At 39.7% G+C, this 12,380-nt stretch overlaps 1 protein-coding gene across 5 annotated transcripts in view; it reads right to left on the bottom strand.

Moving 5' to 3' along the window:
- The window catches only part of CYRIB (CYFIP related Rac1 interactor B), a 203,276-nt gene extending 194,164 nt beyond the window's left edge, over positions 1 to 9,112 (bottom strand). For 3 of the 5 annotated variants that reach the window (XM_056823090.1, XM_056823089.1, XM_056823086.1), the window contains exon 1: positions 8,786 to 9,108. The gene's annotated coding sequence lies outside the window, so the exon portion shown is untranslated. Of the gene's footprint in view, positions 1 to 8,785 lie in introns of all 5 variants that reach the window. The other 2 variants (XM_056823087.1, XM_056823095.1) reach the window with 2 other exon arrangements.
- Between the last annotated feature and the right edge of the window lie 3,268 nt (positions 9,113 to 12,380).

The following is a 12,380-nucleotide window of genomic DNA, read 5'->3' as shown; positions in this document are numbered from 1 at the left end:
AAATTCACCTGAGCTTTGCTGACCAGCTTTTCTTTTCTTTGTTTTTAATCTTTGTTACAAAGAAAGAGGAAGGGATACAGTCAACATCTAATATGATAAAAAAAAATCAATAAAAGCAAGATGGAATTTTTTCAAAAAATAATTGACACAAGATATACTTACACAGAGACAAGGAAAAAGGAAAACTAATGTTGGCCAACAAACAAGATACTGTATTTAGAGTTCTAGTCCTACTATGTATTGATCCATTAGAGTCAGGACTCAGTTACCTCAATCCAATTTCAGTATCCTTCTACTATGGCACCACACACACACACACACACACACACACACACACACACACACACACACACACACAACCTTCTTAATTTATTTCAAAGCTATCTGGACAAAGATATACCCATGCCCCATATAACCAAGCATGAAAGTCTTTTTTGTTGATTCTTATCTCAAAGGAAACTGGGCAAGTCCATTCAAGGGGAGGGGTGGGAGAGAGGGAAATAGAAAAAGGTCTGGACCTAGGCTTACCTCCTCAAACATCCCAGCACCTAAACACACTATCTCTTTCATCTTCAAGTTATTCTGACCCTTCAATGCCTGGCTGAGCTGCTCATGAGGAGTCACAGCCAAACTAAGAATTTTGAGGGATTTTACCATTTTGTTATGGCCCTAAAACTGTAGCTCTTAGTTTGATGAGGGGCAGGCAGCATGGTAAGATGAAAAAAAATTGTGGCCTGGAATTAGGAGCCCTGAGTTTGCAGCTCTCTTCATCTGTTTCCTCATCTGGAAATCCTACCATCCTTGGATGAACAGTGGTTTCTGAGGCATGGGTACCACCTCCGCCAATCTCTAACCTGGTGGGCAATTTGGCCAACAGCCTTTAAGAGTCATCCTAGGCAAGTAACTGGGACCTCTTGGGGCCAAGCCCCCCTAAACCTAACCAAGCTGGACCTCCAATAGCAGATTTATAGTCCAGCACTGGCCCAATTTGCTAAGGCCTGCCAAAGCTCACACTCCACTAACCTAACATTTGAGAACCCAGGATCATTTCCACATTACAATGAGAAAGACTTTATGGGAGAAGGCTTTAATGCAGCCAGCTGTAAAGCAGGGCTTATAATTAGTATGTGCCCTGCCCACCTCACAGGGCTGTCATGGCAAAACCATATTACAAATCTTCAGAGTCTTACAGAAATATGAGTTGGCATTAGTAGAAATAGGGAAGTATTTAAAATTGTTAGTCTAAGAGTGGAGAGGGGAACTATGAGTATGGAACATTCCTTAAACTGTTAGACATGAATGTATTGGATAGTTTTTCTGAAGAATATTTTTTCCTCATTCATTCTAATTCTTCATTTTCAGAGATGTTTTCTGAGCAGAAGAGGAGGAAGGAGATATTTAGAAATAAATGAGATCTAAAACAAAAAAAATAATAAAACTTTATCTGTGACTTCTTTGGTAGAGGAAATTTCCAAATGAGGAAACTCCTTCCAATGCAAATCAGCACCTGTTTTAAAAGCAGAATCTCTGAGAGATGCTTAGAGCACTGAAAAGTGAAATGATTTTTCTAGGGTCACACAGCTAGTATGAGTCAGTGGAAAATTTTGAATTCAAGATGATCTAAGTTGGAGGTCAGCCCTCTATTCTCCTATAAATCAGATCATATAAGGTGGGAAGGAAAATGGCTACAATATATATATATATATATATATATATATATATATATATATATATACATGTATTTCCCCTAAACAAACTTAAAGTTTCTTGAAATGGGAATTCTTTCATTTTTCATTTCTGTCTTTGTATGTGCAGCTGGTAGTAGAGTACCTTGCACATGGTAGGTACTTAATAAATGTTTGTCAATTGACCAGTTGGTTGAAGACATGATTTTTATTTGTGAACTGGTATAATAAACCTTTATCAGTGAAAGAAAAATAAAACCTTGAATTAATGGGTATGTTTTTGTTCCCATGAATAATTGTAATCCCTGGAAACTATAGAGAATGAAGTATTGTCAGAACAAAGTTAGGAAAAGAGACAAGGCAAATAGATATGACCACAGCAAGCCAGGGTTTCATTTCTACAGGATACCTAGAGTTCTCCTTCAGTTCTTGTTCTTATTAGGGCTTTCATTAGGAGGGAAGGAGAGGGTAGTGAGGAAGATCTCTCACAGGGCCTAAGCTCTGTCTTTCCATCCCCTAGCATGACCAAATAGACAAAATCACAAAAAAACAGAAACAAAAAATACACGCAGGCAAATGTGGGCAGCCAAGACATTTTTCATAAGATTAATCTTGGGTCCTTCTTCAGCTCCTGGACCTTGAAACTGGATTCTAGAACATAACAAAACAGCATTAACATAGCCTCCTTAGCAAACTATAGACATAGGTGGCCTAAAAGGGAAAAAGTACAGTCAGAGGACCTAGATTTCAATCTGACTTTATTGGACCTCAGTTTCTTCCTCCATAAAATGAAGAGGTTGAGCTAGATCAACTCCAAGGCTCCTCCCAACTCTGTGTCTGAAGACCTATCTAGGCTGGAGGGAGGGATCTAAAGGGAATCTAGGAACTAAGCCATAAAGCTACTCAATAAAATTCCTAGAGTGCCCACAGGGCAGGAAATCTCCCAGTCATCAGCCTGCCAAAGTGTCCTGGTCATCTAGGGATAATGTTACATACCAGGCACTTGAGGCTAGATCTTAGGGGCTCTGGAAGCTGCCAGATCAGAATAGCCACAAGCAAAATTTGATTCATGATTCATGTAAGGGAAGAAAAATAACCTTAGCATCCAGTCCATTTCATAGAAGAAACTGAGACCTAGAAAGTGTGTGTGTGGGGGTGGGGGTAGGTGGGGAATAGCCAGAAGTCTCACAGCATAATGAAGAACCTGAGATGCCCTTTGAGATGCCCCCTTCACTATCTTCTTTACTTTCTCAAGAGACACACAACTAACCCATCCCTACCCACTGCTCCCAGGAAAGGACACCTTATTAGTTATTTAGACTTTCATAGATTAGAGTTCCATTTTAAGTCATTTTAAGCATGTTAAGTGAAAGGCTTATCTTCCTCAAAGGAATTTCAGATGACTAAGACATTGTTTTAGCTAAGAAAGGGGACTAGATCTGGAGATAAAGGATATGGATTCAAATTGTGACTGCTTCTTTGTACTGTGTAGTCTTAACCACTCAATGCCTCAGTTTTCTCATCAGCAAAATAAGGGGATGAAAATAAACAAGACCGCCTTTCCACCCCTACCCCACCCCAATCAAATAGTGCCTATGAGGCTACAACAGAGTGAGCTGAAACATCAAGCTCTCTCTAAAAAAACTCATTTGGCCTCTTTAGGCCTGTCTATAAAAGTAGGAGGTTAGAAAAGATGATTTGTAAAGTCCCTTCATACATTCAATCACTCATTCATTCAGTAAGTATACTATTTGCTAGTATCTAGGAATTAAAATAAAAACTACCTACCCACAAGAGCTTATTCTACTGGGGCAAGCAGGCAGACCAGTTAGGAGGAAACTACAATAATACAGGTGATGGATTATAAAGGTCTGACATAAAACAGTAATTATATGAAGGGAGAGAAAGTAACAAACAGTAGAGATGCTGTGCAGGATGAATGAATGAAACTTTACAACTATTTGGACTTGGAAGGTGAGGGAATGGTAAGAGCCAAGAATGACCCTAAAGTTGTGAATATGTGACTAGAAGAATGGTGGGACTCTAAATAGAAATAGGGAAGTTGAGAAAAAGGTGAATTTGGGGGGAAATATAACAAGTTTTGGATATGTTAAATTTGATATGTCACTAGGACAAAATTCAAAACCTCAAGGGGTAGACAGTATAGCTGGGGGGTGAAAGACGAATGGAGAGACTGAGGACTAGGCAGACAGTTAGGAGAGCCAGGAGAGAGTCATGAAATGCCATTAAAGTCAGTTCTAACATCCTATTTCTAAAGTTGCTTAGCATTTCACACTCTTTTTTTTTTTTAGTCCCCTTGAACTTGGGGACTAAAATTTACCAATAAGTTAATTTCTTCATTCAATAGGCATTTATTCAGGAGAGAGAAATGACATCAATGCCAGTTCTAACATTCTGTTTCTAAAGTTGCTTCAATTGATGTTCCAAGGATCCTTGTTCTCTGGATCATGTTCTCTAGATTCTTCCAGCTATATTATTCTACGTTCTATTATCACTGCCAACCCTAATATTCTGTTTTCTCAGGCTAAAATAATATGATTCTGAAAGATACAAGTGCTTTTGGTCAACTCTACTACTTTCATACATCTAAGTTGCACATAAAAGAAAGTGTGGTCCTTCAACTAAACCAATGCTAGGGGATTCCAGAACTTAGACCCCATTTCTATCAAAGAATAAGTCAACAAACATTTATTAAGGACCAAGTCTTTATAAGGCACTAGGCTAGGAACGATGGAGGTTATAAAGAAGTATAAGGCATGGTACTTACTCCCAAGAATCTTCAATATCATTAACTTGACTTATTCTCCTTATCACCACCCTAACTGTCTAACCACTTTTACCTCAAGCAGCTGTCGGGATGCACTAAAATGCTGACCAGATGTTGAACCCTCTCCAGGTTTTATTAAAAGGAGCCACAAGCAATTTCCAGAAATCTTCAATTTTCTCTCTAAAAACTTTCATTTGTGCTTAGCTTCTTTCAGAAGGAAACTATGGATAGGAGAGAATAGATTTTAAAATATATGTTTCTCTGGGTTTTAATTAATAATTTAATTCCTCCAATGGATTCTTCTTAAGAATGTCTTAAGAATGTCTGAAAGAGATTTTTTTAAAAATGGGCAAGAATCTGTTTGTACAAAAATATTTATAGCTGTACTTTTTGAGGTAGCAAAAAAAAATTGGAAAATGAGGGGATGTCCCTCCATTGGGGAATAGCTGAACAAATTATGGTATATGATGGTGATGGAATACTATTGTGCTATAAGGAGTGATGAATTGATGGATTTCTATAAGAACTATTCAGACCTACATGATCTGATGCAGAGTAAAATGAGCAGTACCAGAAGATCATTATACACAGTAACTGAAATATTGTGGGACAATTAAAGGTAATTGACTTTGCTACTAATAGCAATGTAATGATCCAGGACAATTCTGTGAGACTTATGAGAAAGAATGCTATCCACATCTAGAGAAAGAAGTGTGTGGGGATAGAAATTCAGAGGAAAACATGTGATTTATCACTTGTTTAGATGGGCATGTGATTGGGGGTTTTGGTTTTAAAGCTATACTCTTTTACAAAAATGAATCATATGGAAATAAGTTCAAGTGAAAAATATATATGTATAACCCAATGGGAATTGCTTGTCAACTCCAGGAGGGGATTGGGATGAGGGGAGGGAGAAAACATGAATCATGGAATTCTGAAAAAATTTTTAAAAATAAAAACATTAATAGAAAAAAATAAAAAGATTTTATAAACCATATCCCTAGAAACACCTTTATTTTTTATTAAACAAGGTTTTATTATAGTCTAACAAACAATTTAAAAATCGAATAAAATAAGGAATGAAATCTTTCAAGTCCATTATTTTAAAAAATGAAAAATACATAAATGAACAAAACAACCACTGTTAGAATTGATTTGTTTGTGATCTTATCTCTTCCAGAAATTCTGTTTTAAAGAACATTTCCCCATAGATGTTTAATTATTTGCATATTTTTGAACTTTGTGCCTTCTGTCTTTGGAGCAGATGGCAGCCTATCAGTATTTGGAAAGGGAAAAAGAATCAATGGCAATGAATGTAAACTCAATGACTCCCCAATTTACTCTTCTGGAAATGATCTAGGGTAATTTTCTTTCCATTCTGTGGATGCTTCATACAATAGTCAGTCAATAATAATCCTGAAAAACCCTGCATCATATTCTGAAAACTGAGAGAACACAAAGAAATCATCTGTAGGACGAATGGGAACATGCTATCTTTGTGAGGGAACTTTATTCATTTGGGTTGGGGGGGTGAAAGAGGGAGGAGTACCTCAATGGAAAGAGACTGAATCACAGATGACCAGGGATGGAAGAGATCTCAGAAATGTATCTAGTCATAGGATTTCAAATTGGAAGAAATTCATGTAGTCCAATCCTCTCCTTCTGCATGTTGAGAAACTGACACCCTGGTGACTTAAGCTCAAATCCAATAATGTAAATATTCAGGCCTCAAGGATAAAGGAAAATTGCCCAAGTCTCTTCATAACTCTTCCCAACCTTGTTTGTTTTTTTTTAGTTACCTTGAATTTAGGGTCTAAAATTGGCTAAGAAGTCAATTAAATAATTCAATAAGTATTTATGAAGCACCTACAGTATATACAGTACCATATTAGCCACAGTGGAAGATATCAAAGAAATGGGGGGACATTTCTCAAAGAGTTTATCTGGAAAAGCAATGCATTCATAAAATCATAACAATGTCAGAAGTAGAGGGGACTTTAGAATACAGGCAACTATAATTAGAAAGATTTCTAAAGAGCATCTATTCAAATGCTCTTATTTTATAGATGAGGATACTGAGAACTAGATATGAGAAGTGATTTGCCCAAGGTCACACAGCAACTTTAGTAACAAAATTTGGTTCTGGATCTCCTGATATTTAGTCTAATGCTTTTTCCAAAAATACCACTAAACCTCTCTAACTCTTCTCCCCTCCCCCAAAATATAACACTTTAAGAAAGAATCTGCAGAATGCAAATTATATATGATATGTAATATTGAAAAAGAAATTTAGAAATGTTCATTTCCACATGCCCAGTTAAAGGAGAAACTCACCCATACCTGATTAGTTTCCTTAGTATTTCCAGTAACACCTTCTCTCCTACTGGGAAATTACCTCTAATGGGCAGCCCTGGGGAGCCTGGCTCAGGGAGGCTCCAGGCAGCCATCAAAGTGACATTTCTCCTTTTTTTCCACCTAAGGCAATCTTCTAGGAACAGAAGCCTTATGATTGGAGGCTCTTTTTTTGCACAGAACCAATATTTTTTGCAAGGTAATCCTCATCAGGGAGGGGTAAAGTTACGTGGTGAAAGAAGGCTAGAGGGAGATTAAGGGTGGGTGATTAGTGAGCAAAGAAGCATAGATGCAAAATTTCAAGGCCACTTCCCCTTCATTATTTGCACCAGAATCTGCTTTGCCCCTTATGAGGAGTGAAGAAAACGAGAAGGATATAGCAAGCAAGAACACCACTCAGTTCTCCTTTTCTTACCAGCCCTGCTCCAGGCATATACTTCTCAAAAAACACCTATGCAACCCAAGAAAACCCCACCAAGGGGAGAATGATGTGTATACCTCACATTGAGGAAGGAAGGAAGGAAGGAAGGAAGGAAGGAAGGAAGGAAGGAAGGAAGGAAGGAAGGAAGGAAGGAAGGAAGGAAGGAAGGAAGGAAGGAAGGAAGGAAGGAAGGAAGGAAGGGAGGGAGGGAGGGAGGGAGGGAGGGAGGGAGGGTTAGAGGGAGGGAAGAAAGAAGGAAGGGGAGGGAGGAAAGAAGGAAGGGAGGAAGGATGGAAGGAAGGAAGGAAGGAAGGAAGGAAGGAAGGAAGGAAGGAAGGAAGGAAGGAAGGAAGGAAGGAAGGAAGGAAGGAAGGAAGGAAGGAAGGAAGGAAGGAAGGATGGATGTAGAGTTTTAAAATAGGTACTTTTACTATGAGGAAGTATTTAAATTCAGGAAGATTTTTTTTCTCCCTGCAGTTCCTTAATTCTGACTCTAGCCTTTCAACCCCAAATGGAAATTATATTTGGTGGGTAAAGAATGAAACAGAAAAAGTAGAGCTAGAGAGGCCTCAAAAATTCCTGCCCCAGGTCCCTATGTTCGACTACAGGCTAGTTTTGTGACCTTGGCTAAGTCACTTAACCCTATAAGCTATTAGGATTTAAGCTGGAAAGCCTGTCCAACACCCTAATTTTACAGATGCCTTTTGGGACCTCCGTTTCCTTCTCTGTAAAAGAAAAGGCTTGACCTCCAAGATTTCCAAGGTCCTCCCCAGCTTTAAAAATTCTAAGAATGTATGCATCACCCCAGCAAACAATCTTTCACATGGACTACCCTCTGAATATCTTCCAGCAAACTAACTGCATCACTCCCACCTGACATTATCTATGGCTCTGGGGCCCTCTTCTGAGGTCTTTAAAGATATGATCAGGTCCCACCAGCCAGTGGCTGAAGTGCATGGCAACAGCAACTCCTGGACATGCTCTAGCTGGCAAGTGACCGCACCTCCAGTCTCATTCCCAGGTATTAGCAGATTGAGAAATACTGTTTTTCCCTTCCCCCTCCCGCCCCGAGCTCAGAAGCCCTCCCTTTCTGAGACCCCTGGTCGCCGGGGGCGTGTGCAGCTTCCTTAAAACGTGTCCAGAGTTACAGCCCAAGGCCCCCCGGGAAAGGAAGGAGGAACGAGAGAACTGAACCGGTAAAGAACCCTCCTGACAGGCAAGACAAGGCGAGTTGAGGAGAGGCGAGGCAGCAGCGGGGCTTTCAGCTCCTACCGGGCGGAGGTGCACGTCTGGCGCAGACGTGTGTATGGTCACGACTACCGCCGACATATCTGTCGTGTGTCGTATGTCGTGTGTGTGTGTGTATGTGTGTGTACCTCTCCTGAAAATACCTCCTTCCTAACCCTTCCTCCTCCTTGTTCCTCCTCCCTGCATCCCTCAGAGATCTTCCCCCCACAGCTTTAGCAGCCTTGTCACCTTCCCATTGATTTGAATAAGTGGACCAGAGGGAGGCATTCAGCTAAAGGTCACTCGCCCTACCTTGCGCTTCAGGAAAGGAAAGGAGGGAAAGGACACTGCTGCTGTTGCTACTGCTGCTACTGCTGCTGCTGCTCCTCCTCCTGCTGTTCCTGTTCCTGCTCCTGCTGCTCCTGCTGCTGCTGCTGCTGCTCCTGCTCCTGCTGCTCCTGCAGCTCGTGGGGGTGGTGAAGCAATAGCCCAGCGCCTAAGGGAATCAGGCACCTCCGGGTGTCTCCTGCAGCCTTGGCCAATTCTGCCACTGCTGCCGCTGCTGCTGCTTCCGGGTTGGTCAATTTCACGTCACTTTGCCACAGGTTTGCAAGGCAGCAGCAGGGGCCGCGGGCCCGGGCGTCTGCGAGCTGCACGGTGCAAGAAATAACTATAAAAGGAAGAGACACATAGAGGGAGGAAGAGGAAACAGTGTTTACCTTTGAAAAAACTGAACCGCCAGCTCTTTCACAAAAGGAAGAAGCTACAAGCGCCTCCCCTTCGCCCGGTTCCCTTCTGCCTTGCAGGGAGCTTCGGAGTCTGGCCGGGTGGCTAAGAAGCCCTGTTCCTCCCGTTCAGAAATAGGGGGAGGGGAAAAATACTGGGGAGGATAGGTAATCGGCTTGAAAAGAGATGTTTGAAGAGAGGTCCCTATCCAAAGCTGTAAACACCTAGAGCACACCTCCTTGGTCTTTTTCCCCTAGCACAAAGGATTCGGCTCTTAATAAATGTTCAATTTAATGTCATGTTTAGCAAGTGATAAACCATAGAAAAGCAATCAGGATATCTGGGTTGGAATGCCATCCTTGCCATTTATTGGATGTCTATGCCACTTTTGACAAGTCAATTAACTATCTTCAGTTCATTTGTCAAACGAGGGTGTCCTGCTCACTTCACATGATTCTTGTGTCAAAAGATGGATTTTTTAAAACACATGATAACATGGATTTTATGCCTAACAGATATAAAGGATCCTTTTTTTTCTCCCTTTCACTAAAATATATATAGATTGTTAAAGGTAGGGGACCGTAGGGTCACCTAGAAAAGCTACTCTCATTTTACAATGAAGAAAATTTAGGAGAAGAATCAGTCAACAAGTATTTATGGTTGCTGTTCAATCTTTCTATCATGTCTGACCCTTGACAATCCTGTGGAGCATAACATTACCAAGCCCTTCTGTTCTCCACTGTCTCCCAAAATCTGTCCAATCTTATGTTCATTGCTTCCATGACAGTTATCTTCTCTTCCTTTGTCATCCCCTTCTCCTTTTGGCCTTTGATCTTTCCCAACATCAGATATATATTAAATAGTTTTGCCAGGCACTGTGCCCTACAGATATAAATTAGAACCAAAAAACTGCCACATGTCTAATGACTTGTTCAAGTCACAAAGCTAGTAAATGATTGAGGTTGGATCTAGAATGGTTTTTGGAGTTCTATTTCATCACTTTTTACAATGGACCACTGGAGTCAAATAAGATGTCCTGGAGATAATAATGGATTTAGAATCAAGAGACCTAGGTTTGGATTCTTACTCAATTCCTTTCTACTTGTGGGACCTTTAGACAAGTGACTTTTCTCTGAGCCTTGATCTCCTCAGCTATAAAATGAAGAGGCTGATTGGACTAGATCATAAGGTCATAGAGTAAAATTTGGAATCTAGCTGAAGGGTCTTTTGACTTTAACTATCATGATCCTGTGATTTTTCATTAAGTACAATAAAACCTAATGGGTTGATAAACTTTAACTTAATTGAGTTAAACCAGAAAAAATGACTATTTAATATGACATTCTATTTATACTTAATCACACACCTCCATCTCTATCTCCATCTGCTGGCATTCATCCTTTAAGGGAAGCCTTTCTTGATGTTCTCAGCTGGAAATGATCTATTCCAAATGTGGTGTCTTAACAGTAGCAGAATGTACAATGGACTCAATGTAATGGAATATTATTGCACTTTGAGAAAGAATGAAAATGAAGCACTAAGAAAAAAACAGAGCAGTGCAAAGTAAGATCCAAGAAAGCAATTTATACCATAACCACACTAAAGGGGGAAATGTTGAAGGACTTTAGAACTCTGATTTATTCAATGAGCACTGATAACTTCAAATGATTTGATGATGAAACATGCCTCCACTGGCAAAGAGATTATAAACAATAAGCAAATAGTTTATAAAAAAATAAATATAGAATGAGGCATATGTTTTCAGATAATACCAATATACTAAACTTTTTTTTTTGCTTGATTGTGCTTAGTTGTTATAAGAGAAGATCCTAAAAAATAAAAATAAAAATAATTAAAAAAGAGAAGATCCTATTTCAGGTGGACTGGTGGAAGGTGACTGATGGGGAAAGAAGGAGGAGGAGGAGGAAGAGGAGGAAGAGGAGGAGGAAGAAGAAGAAGAAGAAGAAGAAGAAGAAGAAGAAGAAGAAGAAGAAGAAGAAGAAGAAGAAGAAGAAGAAGAAGAAGAAGAAGAAGAAGAAGAAGAAGAAGAAGAAGAAGAAGAAGAAGAAGAAGAAGAAGAAGAAGAAGAAGAAGAAGAAGAAGAAGAAGAAGAAGAAGAAGAAGAAGAAGAAGAAGAAGAAGAAGAAGAAGAAGAAGAAGAAGAAGAAGAAAGAGGAGGAGGAGAAGATTTTTTATTAGATGATCTCTAAGTCTCCCTTCAGTCCAAAACATCTCATCTTTTGATTAATTATGAAGATATGGCATATACAAAACATTTTGTAAACCTTAGAATTGATTTTAAAATTAGCAAATGGGCACAATTTGAACCCAAGTCCTCTGCCCCCACTACCTCAACATAACCTCTTATCTGGACTATTTCAATAGATTTCTTATTGGTCTCCCTGCTTCAGCCTCTCTTCACTCCAATCCATCCTACACAAAATTGTCAGAATGCTTTTCTTAAAGGAAACCATGTCACTCTCTACTCAGTAAACCTCAGTGGCTCCCTATTGCCTCTAAAATAAAATATAAGCTTTTCTTTTTTGCTTTTGAAGCCCTTTATACCCTGACCCAACATTCCATTCTAGCCTTGACTCCACTACCTGCACTCAGCAGTTCAGCCAAATTGGCCTTTTTGATGTTTTTTATATGTGGTACTCCTTCCATCTCTGAGTCTTTGCATAGACTTTCTGCCATGCCTGGAATATCCTGCTACCATCTCTCCCTCTTAGAATCTTATATTTCCTTTAAAACTCTGCTTAAGTCACAACTTCTACATGAAACCTTTCCTCATCCTCCAAGCTAGTAACACCCTCTCCCCAATAAATTTATCTTGTACTTATTTTTTGTAACCAACAAAAGGATCCCTGGTTCTGAGTTAATGTAGGCCAGGTCCTAGAGGAGCTTGACTTAAAAAAAAAAAAGATAAATCAGGTTTCCCCCCAAAGTTTCCCAATAATTATGCTCCAACTCCATAGTCTCTGTTAAAGAGAACAAAGAGAAGGTGACCTAGGACATAGCCTTGAAGTTCACTTCCTGTTGGAGGAGTGATATAGATGATGAACATGATCATAACAAATATTGAGAAGGAATGCTCAGACAGGTAGGAAGAAGACTAAGAAGAAAGACCAGGAGAGAGTGGTCAGGAGTGTCAAATACTGCAGAGTTTAAGATGAGGATC

This window comes from Monodelphis domestica, chromosome 3, assembly GCF_027887165.1.
Source record: "Monodelphis domestica isolate mMonDom1 chromosome 3, mMonDom1.pri, whole genome shotgun sequence".
Taxonomy (NCBI): domain Eukaryota; kingdom Metazoa; phylum Chordata; class Mammalia; order Didelphimorphia; family Didelphidae; genus Monodelphis; species Monodelphis domestica.
The sequence above is the reverse complement of the archived record's forward strand: the minus strand, read 5'-3'. Positions and strand labels throughout refer to the sequence as shown.